General features: G+C 49.0%; 1 protein-coding gene across 5 annotated transcripts in view; it reads right to left on the bottom strand.

The window, feature by feature from the left end:
* SLC5A11 (solute carrier family 5 member 11) overlaps nt 1-10,599 on the bottom strand; it is a 53,768-nt gene extending 43,169 nt beyond the window's left edge. For 2 of the 5 annotated variants that reach the window (XM_016189783.2, XM_060172782.1), the window contains exon 1: nt 10,455-10,580. The gene's annotated coding sequence lies outside the window, so the exon portion shown is untranslated. Of the gene's footprint in view, nt 1-10,454 lie in introns of all 5 variants that reach the window. The other 3 variants (XM_060172781.1, XM_007526633.3, XM_060172783.1) reach the window with 3 other exon arrangements.

Below are 10,599 nucleotides of genomic sequence, written 5' to 3' on the forward strand. Positions count from 1 at the left end.
TTATTTTTTAAAGAAGGGCCTGGGGCCAGGCAGTAGCGCAGCGGGTTAAGCGCACATGGTTCAAGTCCCCAGACCCCACCTGCAGGGGGGTTGCCTCACAAGCAGTGAAGCAGGTCTGCAGGTGTCTGACTTTCTCTCCCCCCTCTCTGTCTTCCCTTCCTCTCTCCATTTCTGTCCTATCCAGCAACAAGGGTGACAAAAATGGGGAAAATGGCCTCTAGGAGCAGCGGATTTGTAGCGCAGGCACCAAGCCCCAGTAATAACACTGTAGGCAATATATATAATAAAAAAAATAAATAAGAGGGACCAGGCAATGTGCACCTGGTTAAGCACACACATTACAGTGCACAAGGACCAGAGTTCAAGCCCCTGCTCCCCACCTGCAGGGGGAGAGCTTCACGAGTGGAGAAGCAGGGCTGCAGGTGTCTCCCTCTCAATCACCTCCTTCCCTCTTGAGTTCTGGCTGTCTCTATCCAATAAATAAATATAATACAAATAAATTTAAAAATATTCTTTTTTTCTAATGACACATCTTTTTTATTTGTTATTGGATAGAGACAGAGAGAAATTGAGAGAAAAGGGGGAGATAGAGAGGAAGAGAGACAGACAGACACCTGCAGACCTGCTTCACCACCTGTGAAGTGACTCCCCTGCAGCTGGGGAGCCTGGGACTCGAACCGGGATCCTAACCCGTCCTTTCACTTTGCGCCACATGCGCTTAACCCGCTGCGCTATCGCCCGACTCCCAAAAAATATTCTTAAAGGGGGGGCAGTTGGTGATGCACACAGGGTTATGCAAGAACACAGGTTCAAGCCCCTGGTCCCCACCTGCAGGGGAGGAAGTTTCATGAGTGGTGAAGCAGGGCTGCAGGTGTCTCTCTTTCTCTGCCCCCCTCTTATTTTATTTTTAAATTTATTTGTTTACTGTTGGATAGACACAGAGAGAAATTGAGAAGGGAGGGGAGACAGAGAGGGTAAGAGACAGAGAGACACCTGCAGCCCTGCTTCACCACTCGTGAAGCTTCCCCTCAGCAGGTGGGGACCAGGGGCTTGAACCTGTGATCTTGCACACTTTAAAGTGTGTACATAACAAGGTGCACCACCACCTGACTCCACCCCTCTCTTATTTTAGCTATTAAGAAAGAGATATAGGGAGTCGGGCTGTAGCGCAGCGGGTTAAGCGCAGGTGGCGCAAAGCACAAGGACCGGCATAAGGATCCCGGTTCGAACCTCGCCTCCCCACCTGCAGGGGAGTCGCTTCACAGGCGGTGAAGCAGGTCTGCAGGTGTCTTATCTTTCTCTCCTCCTCTCTGTCTCCCCCTCCTCTCTCCATTTCTCTCTGTCCTATCCAACAACGACAACAACAATAATAACTACAACAATAAAACAACAAGGGCAACAAAAGGGAATAAATAAATAAAATAAATATTAAAAAAAGAGAGAGAGATAGAGGGAAAGATACAGAGAGAGAACAGAGCCCTGCTCTTCCCCATCCCTCTCAATTTCTCTCTCTCTCTCCAAAATAAATAAAATATATTTTAAAAATAGGTGATCCCAAAAGGACAGGGCTGTCTGCTCTGGCTCTGGTGGGAGAAGGTGAAAACAAACAAACAAACAAACAAAAAACCCTGAGGCTGATAAAGAGTTGGATTCAGCTCCAGCCTCTGGGATTCTAATCCAGGGTGGAGGGGCCTCGCCCTCTTGAAATGATTAAGAGTAATTAAGACAGACAGTGGGCTTTGTGCTCCAAGGACGGTTGAGGAGTCATGACCCAGGAGATGGGATGATCTTCAACCTCTTTCCCAATGGCCCCCAGTTCCTGCCTTTCTCGCCCTCCCCTGGACCAAAGGCCGACCCTCCTTGGCGATTAATTTCCAGAACTCCAGCCTCTAGTTTCGGCTTTGAATGGTGGCAAAGCAAGTTTCCCCCTCACAGGAAGGCTGGCGTGGCCGAGCTGGGTTTCCTGTGGCCCCGAGGCCCCACCCGGCTTCATAACCAGGCATCCCTTGGCCACCTACACGCACCCCTCTCATCTGATGTTCATTCATTAACTACCAACCCAGGTTGACCTTCAAGCTCTTCCCCACAGCTTGGCACGTGGGCAGTTGGCAGGGAACATTCCAGAAGTGAGAACCAGCCTGGGCACAGGCTGTAAACGCCAGGCTGGCAGCCAACCGTGCCACTCCCTGCCATGCCTCTGTGGCCACCTGCCCACCTCATGGCCACAAGCTGGCCTCTGACTGATTGGAACTCAGGAGACTCAAGGGACTGGGGGTGGGTGGGTGGGACATCCCAGCCAGAGGGAGGGGTCAGCTCTGCAATGCAGGGAGGGGCTCTGGTGTCTCCGTGAGGAACAGGTTCTCTAGAAAAAAACTATGAATAGGAGGAGAACTTTCTCCTCCGCCCACCTCATTCCGGTTTCCGGAAAGAAGGGGCAGCAGGGGCACCTTCCCCAGAGCACCTGGTGCCTCTATCCATACACCAGCACAGCCCCTCTCAGGCATGGCCAGTGCACCTCTCAGGCTTAGCACTTCCGGGTTGAAGGGCAGGGTCTTCAAAAGCAGACAAGTGCCTCCTCCAGTTCTCCCTCACTAAAAGGCCACTTGAGCCACCTGCTACTCAGGTGAGGAACCCCGAGAACCACCCTTTAGCCAGTGCATCCAGCCAGCCAACTATCCATCCATCCATCCATCCATCCATCCATCCATCCATCCATCCATCCATCCATCTATCCATCCATGCATCCATCCATCCGTGGTCTGTGGGCGCTTTCTCTTGGCAGCACGCAGTGTCTAGGCACCAAGGGCAGAAACATGTCATCAAAGAAAGCCTAGTGTCTTTCAGTTCCCAGAATCCAGTGACCTCAGATTCCATTCTGTTCTATGGGGATCGCTGGATTGGGGTGAATGGGGGTGGGTGGGAGTCTTACCTTAACACAGAGACCTCCTGTCGGTGGCTTCTGAGTGAGGAGGAGGCGGAGATGGGTGTGAGGAGGGAGACGCCCGTGCTGCTTCCCCAGTGCTGCCACAGTCCCAGAGAAGACAGGGGTGCCCTCCGTTCCCCGCCCTTGCCCGCCCACACCGCTGGCTACAGAGAGAACCTCCTCATGGGTCAAACTCCAAATTCCAGCCTCAACTGCCCAGATTCGAGAAACAGTCTCCCCAGAGGCAGAGGAGAAGCTGAGCCCAACCTGGAACCCTTGAACTTGAACTCCAGGCTGGCCCCTGGAGGGGGACGGTGGCAAGAGGGGGGCTTTGCCCTAAGCTCGGGTCTCCATACAGCCCTTGCCTTGGGGAAGGGTGCATGGCAGGGGGGTGAGGGGGAGGGCACTGGAGTCCAGCCTGCGGGGACAGGGCTGCTTATGGCCAGCTGCAGGGGGAAGGGGGTGCGGGATGGAGCCCAAGGGAGCCAACCAGGAGGGGACCTGGGGGACATTCACAGAGGCCACCTTCTGCTCTGCCACCTGTCCCTGTAGGCTTCACACCCCCACCCCCAAGAAGAGGGACAGACAGTGGGACATTCAGAGCAAAAGGAACCATTGCAATCAGATTGTCACTTAACATCCGCAAACCATGGACATTCAGAATTCAGGGCATCTGGCCACATGGGACCCAGGGGCCTTGGGGCAGTCACTGGCTAAGCAGAGCCAAGGCCCACGGACCCCATTTCCAGCCCACCTCCCTCTTCTGGGTCCACCTGTTCCCCCCCAAATTGCAGCTCTGTTACAGAGTCATTCATAAATGATTGTGGTGTTAGTCTGTACCAGGCTCCACTTCACAATTACTTTTATTTTTTTATTGCTTCCAGGATTATTACTGGGGCTCAGTGCCGGCACTACAAATCCACTGCTCCTGGCGGCCATGTTCTTTTCTTCTTTTCTTTCTCTTTTATTGAATAGGGCACAGAGAAAATGAGAAGGGAGAGGGAGATAAAGAGAAGAGAGAAAGAGAAACACCTGGGAGTCAGGCGGTGGTGCAGCAGGTTAAGCACAGGTGGCGCAAAGTGTAAGGACCGGCTCAAGGATCCCGGTTCAAGCCCCCCCGGCTCCCCACCTGCAGGAGGTCACTTCACAGGTGGTGAAGCAGGTCTGCAGGTGTCTGTCTTTCTCTCTCACTCTCTGTCTTCCCCTCCTCTCTCCATTTCTCCCTGTCCTATCCAATAATGAAAACAGCAATTAACAACAATAATAACTATAGCAACAATAAAAAAAACAAGGGTAACAAAAGGGAAAACAAATAAATATTTTAAAATATTTTTTTAAAAAGCAGGTTTTGTGGGCCTGGTGCTGGTGTACCCAGCTGAGTGCATACAATACCATACACAAGGACCCAGGTTCAAGCCCCTGATCCCCACCTGTAGGGGTAAAGCTTTTTAAGTGGTGAAGCAGTGCTGTAGGGGTTTCTCTGTTTCTCTCCCTATTTCCCTTTTCCCCTCTCAATTTCCTTCTGTTATTTTACCCCCAAATACATATAATAAAAAATTAAAAGAAGGTGTCAGGTGGTAGCGCAGCAGATTAAGCGCGAGTGGTGCAAAGTGCAAGGACTGGCATAAGGATCCGTGTTCGAGCCCCTGGCTCCCCACCTGCGGGGGAGTCGCTTCACAAGCAGTGAAGCAGGTCTGCAGGTGTCTATCTTTCTCTCCCCCTCTCTGTCTTCCCCTCCTCTCTCCATTTCTCTCTGTCCTATCCAACAACAACAGCATCAATAACTACAACAATAAAACAATAAGGGCTACTATGCAGCTATTAAGAACAATGGACTCACCTTACCTGACCCATCTTGGATGGAGCTAGAAGGAATTATGTTAAGTGAGCTAAGTCAGAAAGATAAAGATGAGTATGGGGTGATCCCACTCATCAACAGAAGTTGAGAAAGAAGAACAGAAAGGGAAACTAAAAGCAGGATCTGATTAAATCGAGAGTAGGGCACCAAAGTAAAAACCCTGTGGTGAGGGGGAGGGTGGACATTTGGCTTCCCGGGGCGGCAGGGGGAAGGGCGGGGGGTGGGTGGGATGGGACATAGTCTTTTGGTGGTGGGAATGGTGTTTATGTACATTCCTATTAAAAGTGTAGTCATATAAATCACCATTTAATTAATATGAGAGGGGAAAAATTGATAGTATGTCTCTAACTTTTTAAAACAGAGTGAGTCTTCTTAATACATAGGCTGAGTCTTTGATATGCTGACTCTCTGAAAAGTCTAGACCAGGTAGAACAGAAGCAACCGGTAGCACAGCTATATACAAGATGCTGGGTATTATACAGCAAACCCTAACAAAGGGAACTTTTCAAAGTTAACCCAATTACCAAATAATGTGATGATAACAATAAGTATCCATTGCCTTCTTGAACCCTAAGACAGCAGGAACCTCACATTTCCACTATAGAGCCTATATTTCCCCCAGTCCTGGAACCTTAGGGTGGGGCCCACTTTCCTGCATGCTTCTCTCAATTCATATCAAATAAGATTGCATCCACCAATCGCAACCTAATCAACACAACAAGTGCCACCCCAGCATGCTTCACTTCAGACTGTGTCCAGGGACTTCAGGTGTGGAATGTCAACCCTTCAGCTTCATCACTCGGGTGAGACCTTTCCTTTCACAGGATTCTCTAATTCCATTCCAGGTGGTTCACTTCCTAATAAAGTCCCCAAACCTAGATATAGACCAGGTCTCCTGAGATAGAGCATATGTTCACACGTATCCATAAACTAGGGCAAAAGATATACCTGAAAGCAGAAGTACACAATAATCTGCAGTGAGTACCCCCCAGCACTTCATCTGCACTATTCCAGTCTTAGGTCCAGGATTGTTCAACAATTTGTTTGGCTTTGTATGTTAACTCTCTTTTCAGCCACCAGGTTCCGGATACCAGCATGATGCCAACCAGACTTCCCTGGACTGATGACCCCACCAATGTGTCCTGGAGCTCCAATTCCCCAGAGCCCCACCCTACTAGGGAAAGAGAGAGGCAGACTGGGAGTATGGATTGACCAGTCAACGCCCATGTTCAGTGGGGAAGCAATTACAGAAGCCAGACCTTCCACCTTCTGCAACCCACAATGACCCTGGGTCCATGCTCCCAGAGGGATAGAGAATGGGAAAGCTATCAGGGGAGGGGATGGGATATGGAGATATGGTGGTAGGAATTATGTGGTCCTCCTATCCTACGGTTTTGTTAATGTCTTCTTTCTTAAATAAATATAAAAATAAAATAAAATAGAAACAAGGGCAACAAAAGGGAATAAATAAATATTAAAATTTTTTTTAAAGGGTGGAGGGTAGATAGCATAATGGTTATGCAAAGAGGCTCTCCTGCTTGAGGCTCCAACATCCCAGGTTCGATTCCCCACACCACCATAAGCCAGAACTGAACAGTGTTCTGGTTAAAAAAAAAAAAAAAAAAGAGAATCCAATCCATATCTGTTTTTTTTCCTTTAATTTAAAAAATTATCTTTATTTATTGGATAGAGACAGCCAGAAATCAAGAGGGAAGGGGGTGATAGAGAGGGAGAGAGACAGAGAGACAGAGAGACCCCTGCAGCCCTGCTTCACCACTCATGACGCTTTCCCCCTGCAGGTGAGGACCGGGGGGCTCAAACCTGGGTCCTTGCGCATTGTAATATGTGCGCTCAACCAGGTGCGCCACCACCCCCAATATCTCTATCAAATTAAACAAATAATAGCCACAATAACAACAAAGACTTTCTGTGACAGTGGACAGTGTTGTTTCAGGATCTGAAAGTAGACGTCTGTCTCTCCTTGCCCCCACCCCACACTACCTCCCTGTTCTGTAAGAGGCTGTTTCTCTGAGTGGGCCTTGCCGGGCAGTGCATACTAGACTGTTAATGAATCAGCCAGGGCCTTGTTGAAATTAATCATTAAACACTTTAAGAGCGGGCCACCCTTGAAAGAGAGGTGGGAGTGACACCTGCATGCATGGCAGCTGTCAGAGTGGAACAGGGCCGTGGAAGCTTGTTTGACCCCAGAGCTAGGGTGACCAGCTTCACGAGCCCTGGAGCAGGGCTGGAGGTGTCTCTTTTTCTCTCTCCTCCTCTCTTTCCCCTCTCAATTTTTCTTTGTCCTATCAAATAAAAAAAATAATAACTTAGTTTTTTTTTTTTTTTCCCTCCAGGGTTATTGCTGGGGCTCAGCGTCTGCACTACGAATCCACTGCTCCTGGAGGCCATTTTTTCCCTTTTGCTATCCTTGTTGTTTATCATTGTCATTATTATTGTTGTTGTTGTTGGATAGGACAGAAAGAAATGGAGAGAGGAGGGGGAAGACAGAGGGGGAGAGAAAGACAGACACCTGCAGACCTGCTTCACTTGTTGTGAAGTGACTCCCCTGCAGGTGGGGAGCCGGGGGCTCGAACCGGGATCCTGCCGGTCCTTGCGCTTCGTGCGTGTGCGTAAGCCACTGCGCTGAGCCCGGCTCCCTAATAATTTAATTTTTAGAAAACTAAAAAAGATTTATTTTAAAAAGAGGCCGCTAACTCTAGTGTTCCACAGGTGCCCCACCCACCCCCATGCCACCCAGAGGTGGGGCTGAAGAAATCAAGAAAGGAAGAAGCACAGGGGGAAACTTGCACTGGGTGTGGCCTGTTGCAGCCAAGCTGAAGATTCTGGGTGTGTGTGTGGGGTAGGGAGACAGGAGGGGGACATGGTGGTGGGGGAGGCAGAAAGAAGCTGAGAGGATGTTGGGGACCCAGCACACCATGAAGGACAGAAACCGGTGGTGGCAATGCTGTGCAGACACATCATGAGGCGGTGAGAAATCAGACTCGTGACAATTGTCTTGTAAATTATTATTTCCGGGAGCCGGGCGGTAGCGCAGCGGGCTAAGTGCACATGGCGCGAAGCACAAGGACGGGTATAAGGATCCCAGTTCGAGCCCCCGGCTCCCCACCTGCAGGGGAGTCGCTTCACAGGCGGTGAGGCAGGTCTGCAGGTGTCTGTCTTTCTCTCCCCCTCTCTGTCTTCCCCTCCTCTCTCCGTTTCTCTCTGTCCTATCCAACAACAAGGACAGCAATCCCAACAACGATAATAACAACAACGACGATAAATGACAGGGGCATTTATTTAAAAATTTTTTTAAATAAATTATTTCCCCCAGTGGAATGGCAATAAGAAAACACCATTCTATAACGAGCAGCCGCAGGAGAGACTTCTGTGGACTCCGCAACGCGTGGCTGTAACTGTGGGAGGGCCTTGTTCCTTCGTTCCTTCCTTTCTTCCTTTTAGCTTATCTCCCCTCCCCCCCCCCCCCCCCCCCCGTCACAAGGGCTCAATGTCTTCACGAGGACTCTGTCTTCCCTGCGAGCCCCCCCACCTCGTTCTCTCTTTCCTTTTTTTTCTCTCTCTCTCTCTTTTGTTGTTTTTAAATATTTATTTATTTGTTTATTTATTTTACCAGAGCACTGCTCAGCTTTGGCTTATGGTGGCGCAAGGGATCGAACCTGGGACTTTGGAGCCTCAGGCATGAGAGTCTCTCTGTATAACCATTATGCTATCTATCCCTGCCCTCTTTCTTTTTTGTTTTATAGATGGTGAGAGAGATAGAGAGACCCAGATCAGCTGTAAAGGGGAAGCTTCACAGGCGGTGAAGCAGGTCTGAAGGCATCTATTTTTTTTTCTCTCTCTCTACCTCCCCCTCACTTCTCAATTTCTCTGTCTTATCAAATAAAATAGGGGAAAAAAAAAGAAAAGAAAGCAAAATGGTCTCTGGGAGTGGTGGATTAACAGTGATGGCAACGAGCCCCAGCAATAACCCTGCCGGCAATGAAAAAAAAACGAGGGGGGCTGGGTGGTGGCGCACCTGGTTGAGCGCACATGTTACAGTGCGCAAGGACCCAGGTTTGAGCCCCTAGTCCCCACCTTCAGGGGGAAGGTTTTGTGAGTGGTGAAGTAGGGCTGCAGGTGTCTCTACCTCCCTCTACCCTCTCAATTTCTGGCTGTCCCTATCCAATAAATAAAAGATAATTTTTTTTAAAAGGGCGAGTGGAAGAGGAGGAAAAAAAAGAAGGAGAAGAGAAAGAAGAAATAGGAGAAGGAGAACAACAAGGAGGAGGAGGAGGAGAAGAAAGAAATGACACGTAATAAATCAGAGCTGGTCAGCGCCCTGGTCTTTCTCTATGTATTTTTCTGTCTTTCTTTTTCATTAAAAATAAGTAAACATCTTAAAGAAACAGTTATTTAAAAATCCTAACACCCGCTGAAACATTGTACATCTATGGAAAATAAGCAAAGGTTAGTGTGTTGCTGCGTGGAGCCGAGGCTGTCTGTTGTGTGATTTCTTTGAGTTCTCAGGCACCAGTTAGAAGCGCAATCACACTGACAAAAGTCATTAACAAGAAACAGAGGGAATTCCCAGTGAGGCCACCAGGTTCCAGAAGCTACCATGATGCCATCATGGTAGACTTCCCTGGGCAGACGACCTCACCAATGTGTCCTGAAGCCCCGCTTCCCCAGGGCCCTGCCCCACTAGGGAAAGAGAAAGGCAGGCTGGGAGTATGGATCCACCTGTCAACATCCATGTTCAGTGGGGAAGCAATTACAGAAGCCAGACCCTACACCTCCTGCACCCCATAATGACCCTGGGTCCAGGCTCCGAGAGGGATAAAGAACAGGAAAGCTGGGAGTCAGGCTGTAGCGCAGTGGTTAAACACAGGTGGTGTAAAGCACAAGGACCGGAGTCAGGATCCCGGTTTGAGCCCTGGCTCCCCACCTGCAAGGGGAGTTGCTTCACAGGCGGTGAAGCAGGTCTGCAGGTGTCTGTCTTTCTCTCCCCCTCTCTGTCTTCCCCTCCTTTCTCCAATTCTCTCTGCCCTATCCAACAATGACAACAACAATAATAATAACCACAACAATAAAACAAGGGCAACAAAAGGGAATAAATAAATATTTTTAAAAAAAGACTAGGAAAGCTATCAGGGCAGGCAGGGCATGGGATATGGAGTTCTGGTGGTGGGAATTAATGTGGAATTGTACCCCTTATCCTTTTTAAAAAATTTTTTTTATATTTATTTACTTATTTTCCTTTTTGTTGCCATTGTTTTTCATTGTTGTTGTAGTTATTATTGTTGTTACTGATGTCATCGTTTTTGTACAGGACAGAGAAATGAAGAGAGGAGGGGAAGACAGAGAGGGGGAGAGAAAGATAGGCACCTGCAGACCTGCTTCACCGCCTGTGAGGTGACTCCCCGGAAGGAGGGGATCCGGGGGCTCGAACCGGGATTCTTATACTGGTCCTTGCGCTTCGCGCCATGTGCGCTTATCCTGCTGCGCTACCACCCGACTCCCTGTACCCCTCTTATCACTTTATAAATAAAATTATAAAAAGATTAAATAATTTTTTAAAAAATAGAGAAGAAAGTTTGGCAGAAAAAAGAAAGGTCACCTGCAAGAAGCACCCCCCCCCCACACACACACACACCGTCCAGAGAAATAGCTCACCTGGATAGTGCTGTCCTCTGCCACACCTGTGATCCCAGGTTTGAGTCCGACTGCATGGGAGGAAGCTTCAGCGTTGGACTCTCTCTCTCTCTCTCTCTTTCTGAAAAAAATCACCTGGAGTGGTGAAGCCCTAGAGAGACAAAAC

The sequence above is a fragment of the Erinaceus europaeus genome, chromosome 15 (genome assembly GCF_950295315.1).
Source record: "Erinaceus europaeus chromosome 15, mEriEur2.1, whole genome shotgun sequence".
Taxonomy (NCBI): Eukaryota; Metazoa; Chordata; class Mammalia; order Eulipotyphla; family Erinaceidae; genus Erinaceus; species Erinaceus europaeus.